Genomic DNA, 15,971 nt, shown 5'->3' with positions numbered 1-15,971 from the left:
CAAGTCAATAGAGTATTTAACACACAACAGATGAATGAACAGCAATCCATAGGTTTACAGTAAGCACACAATAGTGTAATATGTTCAAACTGCTGAATGGTCTCGCGATGCTAATTGATATTACACCTGTAGGTGCTGGCCACATGTGAAATGTCTGATGACCAATTGAAATAGAATCAAGACAGATGCCAAGCAAACATGCAGGAATTACAGTCTTCAGTCACCAATGAAAATGCTCTCTTCTACATTAAAAACACTGTGGCCTTCATCTTCTTCCTCCCCCATCCCATCATGAGCAAAACTTTGGCCCACAATCTCCCCCACCTCACTTCCCTTCCTCAACAAGCTTGCTATCTGCCTTCAACGCAGCTCCCCATAGATAACAATCCTCCTCCCCGCCCCCCACCGACTTTCCTTGATCGTATTATGGCCCTCATTCCAGGATGAGGAACTTTTTCAGATCTCAATCTCCCACCCCCAACTGAGCATGTTTGTGGCCCCCCCAACCCACATGATAGAGGAAGTTTTAGGCTTAGTTTAGCCACTTACCCCAACCACCACTGAGCAATATCTTGACCCCACATCCCTGAATGAACAAGATTTTTGTCCTCAGCCTGTTCTCCAAATTATAACAATGACTACCCTCCAAAAGTACTTCATTAGCTGTAAAGCATGTTGAGATGTCTGGTGGTCATGAAAGGTGCCATAAAAATGCAAGTCTTTTAAGAAGTGTCAAGATATCTAAATCTTGTTCACCCCTCTTTACTTGCTGCACATCCTGTTCCAAACCATCTGCTGGCAGCCAATGTTTTACTTCTCCCAGCCCTCCAAAATTTATACCTCACAGATGACACCAATTCTACTTCAATTGCCCCCTTATAGTAGAGGCTACCTTCACCGAATATATTTCCCATCCCACCCCAGGCTGTATTTTTCCTACCCAGAATGTTTTGTGCCTCAATTATTCCACTCCTGGATTGCTCTGAATTCACCTCCATCAAAACTCCCTTTCTCTTCCTTTCGCTTTTTGCATCTGCCAGTGCCCAGCTTCTGCCTGTGTTTTCTTCCTCCTACCTCTCTTTCCTCCCCACTCCCCCTTAACCTTTGTTCTTGGGAAAATGATTCAGCACATTACGTAAAGTTCTACAAACCACGAAGAGGGAATTTTTAATTGTTGCCTGGGAGTTTCAGGCAGGTCAGCTCCTGTCGACAGCACTCGGTTACTGAGGGGAGAAGGTTCATCAGCTGTTCAGCTATTCGGTCAGAAGAGCCGAACTATAATCTCTAAATTGTCCAATGAAGCGCAGATGCTGACATTTTTGATGTTTAGCCTCGGAAGGGTGGAGGTATCATCCAGTGCGGAGCAGCACTAATCCTGCATTCGTCCCCTATTTTCAGTGCTGAGGGCTACAGAATGTGGCAAGTTACAGCCAATTAATTTAGTGACTTGTCCAGTTGCCATTGTTCGTGTTTATCTCTCACTTAACATCCGTCCCCGTCCACGCCAGTTGACACTTAAAAGATGCCCTTTTGACGATGGGGGATGTTTTAAACTGTGGAAGGGGTGACACTTCCAGTGAAGCTGCTGCTAATTTCTTTCGCTTTTATTTGGGGGGGAGGATCTTTTTAGATGGGTGTAGTTCAAAGCTAAGTTTAAATAATAAGATTCATGCACAATATAGTCTCCAGGCGGTCAGCTAAGCTGCTGGAAAAGACTGAAGTCTCTCCTTGTGGGTGTGGCAATATGCTGACGAAACCAGCAGCGAGCTCTCATTACGCTGCCTCTTGTAATAGGAAACACCCCAACGCCAGCGACTACACAGAGGCTGCCTTTAATATTCCAGCAGGCGATTGATACCCTCTGGATTCACTTGCACATTGCACCGGGGTTTTGTTCAGTGTTTACAAGACGCGCAAGGGGTTTTATTTTTGAATAACTCTTCTGTGAGGTAAGCGCAGTGTTATGACAATGTTTCCTTACATAAAATATTACAAGCTATCCAACGCTAATGATTTCAGGACTGAAGTGGAATTTTCACAAAACAAACATAATCAGCCTGCTGTTAAGTGAGAATGTTGATGGTTTAAAATATAGCCTGTATATATATATATATATATATATAACCTTTGTTTCTTTTCAAGTAATATTTAGATTTGGTTAGCCACAGAATTATTATTGTTGCTGATTTATGTCGCTGCATGTTGGGAAAGTGATTAACAAGACAATGCCTTATCCTGTGCATGTGTTGTCAGTAATGAGACACATTAATGACGCCGGAATTTGCTGTACATTGCGGGCTGAATGTTGTTCGTACAACTCCGGGAAAGAGCAGCCTAATTTCAGTGGTTAGATATCGGGTTCCTGACCATAGTGTTAAAGACCTCGCAAGTTTCTGGGTTTGAATAGAGGTTTTTATTTTAGAAGGCTAACAGCGGTTCCAGCCCGATTTTGGTGCCTGTCCATTCACCGAGCAGCAGCAGCAGCAGCAAAAAAGAAATTAGAAAGTTAAATAGCGGTTCACAATCGCACCGAAATCGGGGAAAGCTGACCGAACGTTTGCACATGGTGGATGGAACTTAGACATGACCTGCTTCATTTCGGAGATGCAGATTGGTGTTGGCGTGCAAGACCACATTGCGAACAGCACAATATAACTATCTTGCATCCTCGTTCACATTTTATTACTGGCGATAGGGTGAACCTTGTCCTTTGGTGATGGCTCTCATAGTGCTCTGGACTTGCTACCCCCTCTCCCCACAGCCAGCAGGAGGGTGAGAGGACGTGTGTTGAACATCTGATTGCCCTGCCATCATTGCATCGCATGATTCTCTTTCTAAAGTTCAGAGCTCTGCAGCAGTCTAAATGTTGGTGAGACCGCTGGCGTATTGGTAATGGTAATTGGTACTGTTAATCCAGAGGCCCAGGTTAATTCACTGGGGATACGGGTTTGAATGCGACCACTGAAGCTGTTGGAATTTAAATTCCAATAATAAATTTGGAATTGAAAGCTGATCTCAGTAATGGTGACTATGAAACTAACTGTTGGTTAAAAACCCATCTGCTCCACTAATGCCCTTTTGGGAAGGAAACCAGCCCTCCTTGCCTAGCTGGGTGACCCGGGACCACAGCAACGTGGTTGACTTTTTTATTCATTCATGGGGTGTGAGCATCACTAGCTGGGCCAGCATTTATTGCCCATCCCTAATTGTCCTTGAGAAGGTGGTGGTGAGCTGCCTTCTTAAACCACTGCAGTGCATGTGGCGTAGGTACACCCGGAATGTTGTTAGGGAGGGGGTTCCAGGGTTTTAACCCAGCGACAGTGAAGGAACGGCGATATATTTCCAAGTCAGGATGGTGAGTGACTTGGGGGGGGGGAACTTACAGGTGGCGGTGTTTCCATCTGTCTGCTGCCCATGTCCTTCAGATGGTAGCAGTCACAGGTTTGGAAGGTGCTGTCTAAGAAGGCTTGGTGAGTTCCTGCAGTGCATCTTGTAGATGGTGTCACTGTTCGTCGGTGGTGGAGGGAGTGAATGTTTGTGGATGTGATGCTAATCAAGTGGGCTGCTTTGTGTTGGACAGTGTCAAGTTTCTTGAGTGTTGTGGGAGCTGCACTCAGCCAGGCAAGTGGAGAGAATTTCATCACACTCCTGACTCATGCCTTGATAGGCTTTGGGGAGTCAGCAGTGAGTTATTTACCGCAGGGTTCCAAGCCTCTGACCTGCACTTGTAGCCACAGTATTTATGTGGCAAGTCCAGTTCAGTTTCTGGTCAATGGTAACCCCCAGGATGTTGATGGTGGGGGATTCAGTGATGGTAATGTCATCTAAGGAACCTTGGTGAATTCCTGCAGTGCATCTTGTAGTACACACTTCTGCCACTGTGCGTCGGTGATGGAGGGAGTGAATGTTTGTGGATGGGGTGCCAATCAAGTGGACTGCTTTGTCCTGGATGGTGTCGGGCTTCTTCAGTGTTGTTGACTCTTGACTCTTAGCTGCCCTCTGAAATGGCCTACCAAACCATTCAGTCCAAGGGAATTAGGGATGGGCAACAAATGCTGGCCTTGTATGGCCACATCCTGAGAAAGAATAAAAAAATGCAATGGATGCTGGTGTGAGTCGGGCTGTGTTATCGCGACTCCGTCCAGAAACAGGGATGGTGCTTTACATATCAGACATGTCTTATATCATCAACTAAATTGTAACTCAGGTTTTAACCCTGTCTGTCATTAGTTCTAGAACTAGTGTTTTTTGTCCGCTGCTCTGTGTCTAGGTGATAGCACAGAAGGACATTGTGACTGCTTGAAGTATGTACAAATATGTTACTGCATTACATTTTACTCAAAATCTATATTGAGTATATTTTCCAAGACTCTGCTCCCATTGCACAGATTTGCTTAAGGACTATAAAATATCCAAGTCAGGGCAGATGATTTGTGGCAAATCCAATATACCAGTCCTTAATTGATTCATACCGGGAGTTCTGTGGTACCTTGTAAGCTTATGTACTGATTTCAGTAAGCTATTCGGCTGGGGAAATCAGAGCAATGCCTCAACCTGCCCCTTACTTAACAGCAAAGCTTACTTTTCAGCAGGGTTCACTGGGTAGCAATCAGGAGCACTAACCCTTGCTGATTTCCTCCCTCTCCATCCCTAATCTTAGAACACTGAGGTCCATTGTATCAATGCTACTGATGCCCTGGAGGTACTTAGCAACTCAACATAGATCAAAGAATAATGAGGATTGGAGGTCTAGAACATTTGCTGCATTTACTCAGAAAACCACTAAGGGGCACAATTTTCACTACTTGCGAAACAAACTGAGTATTTACTTTCCATAAATTAAACTTATTTCATCATTCATGGTTTCTAAATGTTTACATTACTTTTTGCAATTTTCCCAACCACTTGGTACTTCCCCTCATTCCACTTGTCTTGTTCTCTGACAGTCACTTTAATATTCCAGGGGAAGATTCTCTCCCTGCTTTCTTTCCAGATGAGAGGTTAGCAGAAAAGCTCTGTCCTGTTAGCATGTGAAATAAGTAATACATTGCAGTTAAACACATTGGCTCATCACTCGCATGGGCAGTTTCTACTGGGATATAAGTCCTTCTGCAGCATTATCCAGAGTGGTGGTGGTTGTTGCAATGTGCTCATTCTGGAGCTCTGAGAGGCTCCAACATTGTTTCCTCCACATGGCTGACCAGGAATCTCTCCCACTTTTACAACTTGCCAATGGCGTGTGTTGGAAGGATTTGCAGGTTGATACTCTAACCTGTTTGGTTGCATTACATGCACACCTTCATTGGCCTTTGGGTCCTGGGGTGGGAATCAAACACGCAGCTTCTGGCTTAGAGGTACAGGTGCTACCCACTGCACCACAAGACATCCTCATTATCCAGGGAGACAAGATAATTTCTTATTGTGGATCAAGCTTCTCTGTGCCACAGCGAAGAATTGGAAGATCTATTTAGGCTGTAATGTCAGCTGGGCTTGGTCAGTAGTGCCTTCGGCCCTGAGTCACAAGTTTCTGGGCTCAAGCCCCACTCCAGTAACACCAACTGTAGGCTAACACTTCAGTACAGTACTTTGCTGAGGGAATAATTTATTCATTGGATGTGGGCATCACTGGCAAGGCCAGCATTTGTTGCCCATCCCTAATTGCCCTTGAACTGAGACTGAGTGGCTTGCTAAGCAATTCAGAGAGCAGTTAAGAGTCAACCACATTGCTGTGGGTCTGGAATCATACGTAGGCCAGACCAGGTAAGGACAGCAGATTTCCTTCCCTAAAGAAAGGAAATTTAACTGATCAATTATTTACAATAATAGCTTTCACCATTACTGAAACTAGCTTTCAATTTCACAAATTGAATTTAAATTCCACCAACTGGTCTTGGTGGGATTTGAAGCCATATCCCTCAGGAATTAGCCTGGGCCTCTAGGTTTCGAGTTCTAGCGACATTACCACTATGCCACCATCTCCCCCTAATGCTGCACTGTCAGAGGTATAATTCTTGCAATGAGACATTAAGATGAGATTCCATCTGCCTGTTCAGATTACATGACACTGTTTGAAGATGAGCAGTAGAATTATCCTGCTCTTCAAGACAAAAACAAATTAAGTGGCCATTGATCTCATTACTCTTTGATGGAAATGAGTAAATTGAAAACCATGCTTGCCTTCAAAACCACAGAAGTATTTCATTAGTTGCAAAGCAAGTTGGGACATTGTGAGGATGTGAAAGGTGCTATATAAAAACAAGTTTATTTTTTGCCTTTGATGATCAAAAGGGAATATAAGAATTGCTGACGGAAAAAAAAACACAAAAATGTCCAAAAAATTCTCTTCCCACCATCCTAATAGATGCCTAAGTGCTCAAGGTATGGAGTGAGCTGGGCACTTTATCAGTGCAGAGTGTTGTACATTGAGTGAGATGGAAGCAAGCAGAGAGAAACTCTTAAAGTCAGAAATATTTCACAAATTAAAATAAAACCTGAAATCCTTTATAAAAACCTTTATAATTCATGTTCAACTTGAACAGTTTTCATTTAAAAATTTTGCTGAATTCAGCAAAAGCAAGTACAATTTCTAAGATTAAGTTACATGGCCTGTTCTGTTCCATGATACATAGATTGAGGACCTTAAATAGAATTGTACGGTTTGATACCACAATGCATTTAAGGTTGGCTGTGCTGGGAATTCTAGGGCCAGGGAGGGTAAGTTGGTCATGGGGCTTACTGGGCACTGGTTGTGGGTGAAGTTGATGGGAGAACAGCTGTCTCCTCCCAGGTTATCTTGATCTCTAGGTTTCTCGAATTGTTGTGGAAAATTCTCGAACACAACTCCAGGCTTTATATCAACATGGCATTTCTGTGAATTGTCTTAAAAAGTAAAACAGGGGGAGTTTTTTTTTAGTTCACTGATTTTGTGTGACTGAAATGTTTTTTTCCATACTGTATGTGCTGAGCTGCTGCAGTGAACAGTAAATTAGCCAAAGAAAAAATTGAATTTTTTTAATATAAAAAGCAGTATTTATTGTTTAAATCATCACAGGGGAGGTGATGGCGTAGTGGTATTGTCGCTGGACCAGTAATCCAGAGACCCGAGGCAATGCTCTGGGGACCCGGTTTCGGGTTTGAATTCAATAAAAATCTGGAATTAAAAGTCTAATGATGACCATGAAATTATTGTCATTGTAAAAACCCATCTGGTTCACTAATCCCATTTAGGGCAGGAAATTGGGTGTTCTTACCTGGTCTGGCTTACATGTGACTCCAGACCAACTGAAATGTGGTTGGCTCTTAAATGCCTTCTGAAATGGCCTAGCAAGCCACTCAGTTGTATCAAACCACTACAAAGTCTTAAAAATGGAACGAAACCGGATGGACCACCCAACACCGACCTAGGCACCGGAAATGACAACGGCAAACTCAGCCCTGTCGACCCTGCAAAGTCCCCCTGAGGGATAGTGCCAAAATTGGGAGAGCTGTCTCACAGACTTGGCAAGGAACAGCCTCACGGAATCGTACCTTACAGATAATGTCCCAGACACCACCATCACCATCCCTGGGTATGGCCTGTCCCACCGACAGGACCAGCAGAGATGGCGGCACAGCGGTATACCGTGGCGAGTGAGTAGCTATGGGAGTCCACAACATTGACTCTGGACCCCATGAAGTCTTATGGCACCAGGTCAAACATGGGCAAGGAAACCTCCTGCTGATTACCACATACCGCCCTCCCTCAGCTGATGAATCATTGCTCCTCCATGTTGAACACCACTTGGAGGAAGCACTGAGGGTTGCAAGGGCGCAGAACTTACTCTGGGTGCGGGACTTCAATGATCACCAAGAGTGGCTCAGTAGCACCACTGCTGGCTGAGTCCTAAAAAACATAGCTGCTAGACTGGGTCTGCGGCAGGTGGTGAGGGAAACAACAAGAGGGAAAAACATACTTGACCTCATCCTCACCAACCTACCTGCTGCAGATGCATCTGTCCATGACAATATCGGTAGAAATGACCACCGCACAGTCTTTGTGGAGACGAAGCCCCACTTCCACATTGAGGATACCCTCCATCGTGTTGTGTGGTACTGCCACCATGCTAAATGGGATAAATTTCGAATAGCTCTAGCAACTCAAGACTAGGCATTCATGAGGTGCTGTGGGACATCAGCAGCAGCAGAATTGTACTCGGAACACAATCTGTAACATCATGGCCTGGCATATCCCCCACTCTACCATTACCGTCAAGCCAGGGGATCAACCCTGGTTCAATGAAGAGTGCAGGAGGACATGCCAGGAGCAGCACCAGGCCTACCTAAAAATGAGGTGTCAACTTGGTGAAGCTATAGCACAGGACTACTTGTGTGCCAAACAGCATAAGCAGCAAGTGATAGACAGATCTAAGTGATCCCACAACCAACGGATTAGATCTAAGCTCTGCAGTCCTGCCACATCCAGTCATGAATGGTGGTGGACAATTAAACAACTCACTGGAGGAGGAGGCCCCACAAATATCCCCATCCGCATTGATGGGGGAGTCCAGCGCATCAGTGCAAAAGATAAGGCTGAAGCATTTGCTACAATCTTCAGCCAAAAGTGCCTAGTGGATGATCCATCTCGGCCTCCTCTGGAGGTCCCCAGCATCACAGATGCCAGTCTTCAGCCAATTAGATTCGCTCCAAATGATATCAAGAAACAGCTGAAGGCACTGGATAGTGCAAAGGCTATGGGGCCTGACAATATTCTGGCAATTGTACTGAAGATTTGTGCTCCAGAACTTGCTGCGCCCTTAGCCAAACTGTTCTAGTGCAGCTACAACACTGGCATCTACCTGGCTATGTGGAAAATTGCCCAGGACAAATCCAACCCAGCCAATTACTGCCCCATTGGTCTACTCTCCATCATCAGTAAAGTAATGGAAGGGGTCATCAACTGTGCTATCGAACAGCACTTGCTTATCAATAACATGCTCACTGGTGCCCAGTTTGGGTTTTGCCAAGGCCACTCAGCTCCTGACCTCATTACAGCTTTGGTTCAAACATGGACAAAAGAGCTGAACTCTCGAGGTGAGGTGAGAGTGACTACCTTTAATATCAAGGCTGCACTTGACCGAGTGTGGTATCAAGGAGTCCTAGCAAAACTGGTGTCAGTGGGAATCGGGGGTAAAACTCTCCACTGGTTGGAGTCACGGCTAGTACAAAGGAAGATGGTTGTGGTTGTTGGAAGTCAGTCATCTCAGCTCCAGGACATCATTGCAGGAGCTCCTCAGGATAGTGTCCTTGGCTCAGCCATCTTCAGCTGCTTCATCAATGACCTTCCTTCTATCATAAGGTCAGAAGTGGGGTGAGATTCTGTGGTGATCGCTGATGTTTGCACAATGTTCAGCACCATTCGCTATTCCTCACATACTGAAACAGTTTGTGTCCAAATGCAGCAAGACCTGGACAATATCCAGTCTTAGGCTGACAAGTGGCAAGTAACATTCGTGCCACAAAAGTGCCAGGCAGTGAACATCTCCAACAAGAGCGAATCTAACCATCGCCCCTTGATGTTCAATGGCATTACCATCACTGAATCCCCCACTATCAACATCCTGGGGGTTACCATTGACAAGAAACTGAACTGAACTAACCATATAAATACTGTGGTTACAAGAACAGGTCAGAGGCTAGGAATCCTGCGATGATTAACTCACCTCCTGACTCCCCAAAGCCTGTCCACCATCTGCAATGCACAAGTCAGGAGTGTGATGGAATACTCCCCACTTGCCTGGATAAATACAGCTCCCACAACACTCAAGAAGTTTGACACCATCCAGGACAAAGCAGCCCGCTTGATTGGCACCACATCCACAAACATTCACTCCCTCCACCACCGATGCAGGGTAGCAGCTGTGTGTACCAGACTACAAGATGCACTGCAGGAATTCACTAAGGCTCCTTAGACAGCACCTTCTAAACCCACGACCACTAGCACCCAGAAGGACAAGGACAGCAGATAGATGGGAACACCACCACCTGGAAGTTCCTCTCCAAGTCACTCACCATCCTGGCTTGGAAATATATCTCCGTTCCTTCACTGTCGCTGGGTCAAAATCCTGGAACTCCCTCCCTAACAGCACTATGGGTGTCCCTACACCACATGGACTGCAGCGGTTCAAGAAGGCAGCTCACCACCACCTTCTCAAGGGCAACTAGGGATGGACAATAAATGCTGGCCCAGCCAGCGAAGCCCACATCCCATCAATGAATTTTTAAAAAGGCCAGCGTTTCCAAAAATAGTGCTGTAGCTCTCCTGCCTGTTACGTTAATGGAACCATTTTGTTTATAGCAACACAGAATAGAGCAGCAGAGATGCCTGCCATTCAGACGACCAAGACTGTGCTAGCTCTTTTGAAGAGCAATTAATAAGTGAACAATACTTCTGAAATTTTAATGACAAAATCTTTGCAACTTTGGAGTGAGTTTTTCTGCTGCATCACTTGCACAGAGGGGCACATTGCAGATCCATCAGGGCTTAAATGGTTAAGTCAGAGGCAGCTTGCATTTACTTGGCCTGCATTCATTGAGTTTAGGAGGTTAAAATGTGATCTATTCATGGTGTTTATCGAACCCCTCCAACATTTTGAGAGAAACTATTTCCTCTGGCTGGGAATCCAGAAAAGGGAAATGAAATCAGGAAGCACATTCTTTAAAAAAGGGCAGTGGAAATTGGGAATTCTCGCACCAAGAACAACGAAAGCAATTTATTTTTATACAGCACCATTAAAGTAATGAAACGTCCCGAGGCGCTTCAGAGGAGTGTTATAAAACAAAATGTGACGCTGTCAACCTCAAATGCGACGTGAGAAAGAAATGTTTTCACACAATGAATGGTTCGGGTCTGGAATCCACTGCCTGGAAGTGTGGTGGAGGCAGGTTCAATGGAGGCATTCAAGAGGGCATTAGATGATTATTTGAATAGAAACAAGGTGCAGGGGCATGGAGACAAGGCAGGGCAATGGCACTAGATCATAATGCTCATTCGGAGAGCCGGTGCAGACACGATGGGCCGAATGGCCTCCTTCTGTGCCATTAAGATTCTGTGATTCTGTGAGCCAAGTAAGGAGATGTAGGTCAGATGAACAAAAGCTCTGGATGCTGGGACAATTGTTAAAGATGGGGATTGATAACTTCCTGGAGTTCTTAAATAATTTAAAAAAAAAATTTTAATTTTTAAAATGAGACCCATGCTGTAATTGATCAAAGTGCTACCAATCTCAAGACACCCAGATTCGTGCTCCTCACCTGGAATAGCCTTCCCAATGGGGACATGCACTGTTCCATTTAATAATGGAAGAGGAACAGAGGAGTGAGAGGCTCTGAGACTGAGTCACACTGGTACAACTCGGCAGCCCGCTCATGGATACCTCTGTTGATGGTGCTGCAATTGTGTGTATTTTCTGCTGATTTTTATCTTTCACTGCAGCAAAGGAGCCTCCGCAGAAAATTTGGATGTAAGTTCCCGTCAGAAGATTGGTGTAGAAGCCAGCATAGCTGTCCTTGTTAAATCCCAGCGTAGAAGGGATTGAGGAAATCCTGAGGCATTTATGCAGTTTGTTGGAGGCCCGGAACATGGTATTGAGGAGTGTCAGAGTGCATGCTCGATTACTCCATTTACTTGAGTTCATCTGTCACAGGAGCATCCAGTGGAGGCTGAAGAGACAGAGTAAAATGTGGAGGGCAAGTGGACCTCAGGCCACTCACTAGTCAGAAGTACCAGGTGATGCCTATGTTTTGCAATCTGGGCTGGAAATGACTGCTGGAGCCCCATCACTGTTAAAATTAGTCTCTCGCTTTGGCCCCATGGAAAAATGATACTGATCAATTTAGCGGGTGGTCCAAGCGCCCTTGCAGATAGGGCACGGGCCTGTACCCTGCTAAATTGTTTATCAATGTTCCCATTTTAGGCCCATAAAACGGGTTAAATTTAATCTCCACTGTGTTCAGCATCCAGTCGCATTGACGTGCTGTTGGAAATGAACCATCCAGTGCATCTAAATCTAAGTGACACGGACAGTGAGGTGGGGTCTTTGTGGACTGCTCACTTTGGTGAACTGCTTGCTTGATAAGAGTGAGGCAGCTTGTATTCCAAAGTCAGCTGACTGCACAGTGGGACAACCTGAATGCACCAACTGGAATGCTGATTTAACTGGGAGTCTGTGATCTCGTGGACAAGCTGTCGCTCGGAAGCTGGCTGTGTGATTTTGCAGTTCTGATCATACACTTTCCTTGATGTTGGCCCAAAGCCAAGCAACGTGAATTGCACATCAAATTCTTTCAGGTTTGGACTGCTGGCTTAGGGACATACAAACAGGAGACAGCTGCACGACCAATAAGCACACTCCACCAGTCAATGAGATCATGGTCGATCAGCATCTCCTTTTACCTAACTTTGAATTCCTTAATAACCCTTCCCTGGTTAAAAAAAAAATCCATCGATCGCGGTATTGAAAGTTTCAGTTGACCCAGGGAGCAGAGAATTGCAAGATTGCCATAACGTGATGTGTGAAGAAATGCTTCCTAATTTCACTCTGGACCTAGTTTGCTAGTGCGTATTTTGGCATTTTGTAAACTATTGTTCTCTGCCTTTTGGGAGGCAACTCTGCCTCCTTGGCTGGATTATAACATTAACCTTTGTAATGTAACCACTCTCCTTGTCACTGATTGTTGTACTGGAGTGTTGTGCTCCATTCCACTTGCTTTCCATTAAGTTCCCCAATGGCTCACCTGCTCCATCTTCCTTGCCCTACCGATGCAAAGTCCTTTGATGATGCTTTGGCCTCATTTCGCTGATCGCAGTTTTAAATAGAGTGCTTCCTTTTTTTCTGCAGGTCGCTTCAGAACAAAAGGCTTCTTGTTCCTTGCAAAGAATTAAACCTGCTTTAGATTATTGTTGTCTTTTGACATTTAAAACCGTGCTTGTCCTCGAAAAGAAACCATTTTGTACTGGAGAATTAAAGTACATTATGCACCATTTCATTCTTGTCACATTTATTTGACAGTTGACTAGTCTACCTGAGATAAGTAGTTCCCACAAATCCTGTGTTTACACATTAGGAGCAGCAATCTGAATGGCCTGCTGGGAATAAGCGTTTCTCTGAAGTGATGTTTAAAATTAACTTCCTGTGCTCGGATTACAGAAGGACCTACCTTACTCCCCCCGTATCCTGCATAAATCTCATCTGCATGTTTATGGTTATATTTCTATCATCAGACATTTTCCCACCAAATTGATCCCACCTGCTTTGTTTTTTTTGCATATCTGTTCAGAGTTTCGATTCCTGCTATAAAAAAAATGCTTACATTTATATAGCACCTTTCGCCATCATATGATATCCCCAAATCGTTCTACAGCCAACACAATACTTTTTAACAAAAACAAAGATTGCTGGAGAAACTCAGCAGGTCTGACAGCATCTGTGGAGAGGATGACAGAGTTAATGGTACGAGTCCGTATGACTCTTCATCAGAATTCACTGTTCTGAAGAAGAGTCATACAGAGTCGTAATGTTAACTCTGTCTTCCTCTCCACAGATGCTGTCAGACCTGCTGAGTTTTTCCAGCAATCTTTGTTTTTGTTTCAGATTTCCAGTATCCACAGTGTTTTGCTTTTAAAATACTTTTTAAAATGTCGTTGCTGCTGTAATGTAAGGAACACACAACCAATTTGTGCACAGCAAGTTCCCACAGACAACAATGAGATAGTGACCAAATCATGATGTTGGTTAAGAGCTCAATGTTGACCTGGACACTGGGGAGAACTCCCCTGCACCTCTTCGAATAGTGCCGGGAGACCTTTTTTTTATGCCCACTCAGGCCTCAGATTAAAGCCTCATCTGAAAGACAGTGCAACGTTTCCTCAGTACTGCCCTGAAATGTCTGCATAGATTTTGCAGTCAAGTTTCCTGGTTTGTCACTTGAACCTAACCTGCTGATTCAGAAGAGAGAGTGCTACTCTTTGAGACAGCCGATAAAGAGAATCCCCACTCGCCTCATGCATGAGCAATGGGATGCTTGTTACTGTTTTTTTGTATTATTTTCCCAATCCAAGTCTTACATTTTGAAGTTGGGTTATTTATGTTCTTTGACTCTGCAGTTGGGATCCCCTGGCAACAGGTGCCATTAACCAAGCCACGTAAATGAATTGGCCACATGCCCCCAGACCCTTTAGCTGGTCAGCAGCAAATCTCAGGGCAGCTCACTCCCTGACCCTCCTCGCTCGCTTCCCCCTCCCTCTCCCCCTCCCCCAAACCGCCTCCCGTCTTGGTGCTCAGCTAGAGTTTGAGCTGGCAAACACACATTCTCTTCACTGTAAACAGTGGGCCTGGATTTCATAACGACTTGTAGCAAAGGGGAGGTGGTGGAGTTGTGGTATCGTCATTGGTCTTGTAATGCTCTGGGGACCCTGGTTCAAATCTACAGTGTTGTTCTAAAGTTATTTAGGAATAATATATCTCAAGGTAAAAATCTGCTATGAGCACATTAGTAGCACATCCACATGAATGACCCAACACAGAGCAGATTCTGCACAATTAAATCCAATTGAATCAGGCTCATATCATGATCCTTTTAGAACAAACTACAACCATTTTACATTTGGACAACTTGCAAAATGCATCCAAGAAGCAAACAACCAAAGTGGCAGTAGAATGTATATGTTTGCTGTATCTGTGTCTTGTGAATTGACTCTCCTGTTCATGAAATGAGTTTCATGTGAATCTGTCACTGAAATGGCAAGGCCACACAGTGCTGGTGCAGCTTTCCGGATACTTTCAGGGAATGCGTTGAAATTAGTACAATTTTTAATACCCTCTTAGGCATCAAACTTTTTTAAAATTCATTCATTGCATTTAAGAGTCAACCACATTGCTGTGGGTCTGGAGTCATACATCGGCCAGACCAGGTAAGGACAGCAAATTTCCTTCTCAAAAGGGCATTAGTGAACCAGGTGGGTGTTTACAACAATCGACAATAATTTCATAGTCACCATTAGACTTTTAATTGGAGATTTTTATTGAATTCAAATTCCACAGTATTGGGTCATTCATGTGGATGTGCTTCTAATGTGTTCAAAGCAGATTTTTACCTATAGATATATTATTCCTAAATATACGTTGGAATAACGCTGTTTTTCCTTAAAAAAGAAAAACTTGAAAGACTTGCATTTAAATAGCGCCTTTCATGACCACAGGATGTTCCAAAGCACTTTACAGCCAGTGAAGTACTTTTGAAGTGTAGTCACTGTTGTAATCTAAGAAATGCAGCTGTCAGTTTGCATACAGAAACTCGCACAGGCAGCAATGTGATAATGATCAGATAATCTGTTTTTGTGATGCTGATTGACCAGGACACTGGGGATAACTCTCCTGCTCTTCTTCGAAGTAATGCCAAGCGATTTTTTTTTTACGTCTATCTGAGAGGCCAGACACATCCTCGGTTTAACTTTTCATCTGAAAGACAGAACCTTCACAGTACAGCACTCCCTCAGTACTGCAATGGAGTATCAATCTTGATGTTTGTTCTCAAGTCCCAGGCTGGAATGTCACAGTGGGGACAGGGGCCGTAAAATGCGGCGAGCCATTCTAACCTCCATTGACTTCGGTGGGAAAGTAAAATCCTACTAGCGTAAAACTCCGCCCCTAGAGTGGGATTGAACCCATTGCCTAAAACCGCAATATTTCATCTCTTTCTCAATCAGGAAGGGCAATTAATGGTGCAGGGGCAAAGGCAGGCTCCTTAACCCTCTCAGTGCTGAGAGAGAACTACACATTAGAGTAGCCTCAATAAAATCCCCAGTCCTGACTGATTTGAACTCCACTCTCTTACAAGGGCAGGTTTCTGTCTGCTTTCAGCTGAGGGGTTAAATTCAATGCTGCTCAGAAGTGTTACTCTCTGCTAAGCTATCTTGGAAACTATAGCGACGGTGG

The 15,971-nt window shown here is 44.4% G+C and overlaps 1 protein-coding gene across 1 annotated transcript in view; it reads left to right on the top strand.

Moving 5' to 3' along the window:
* Nucleotides 1–1,860: 1,860 nt before the first annotated feature.
* Nucleotides 1,861–15,971, top strand: part of csgalnact1a (chondroitin sulfate N-acetylgalactosaminyltransferase 1a) — a 162,285-nt gene continuing 148,174 nt past the window's right edge. Inside the window, exon 1 of the mRNA XM_078534922.1 lies at nucleotides 1,861–1,949. The gene's annotated coding sequence lies outside the window, so the exon portion shown is untranslated. The remainder of the gene's footprint in view (nucleotides 1,950–15,971) is intronic.

The sequence above is a fragment of the Cetorhinus maximus genome, chromosome 1 (assembly GCF_964194155.1).
Source record: "Cetorhinus maximus chromosome 1, sCetMax3.hap1.1, whole genome shotgun sequence".
NCBI lineage: Eukaryota > Metazoa > Chordata > Chondrichthyes > Lamniformes > Cetorhinidae > Cetorhinus > Cetorhinus maximus.
The sequence above is the reverse complement of the archived record's forward strand: the minus strand, read 5'-3'. Positions and strand labels throughout refer to the sequence as shown.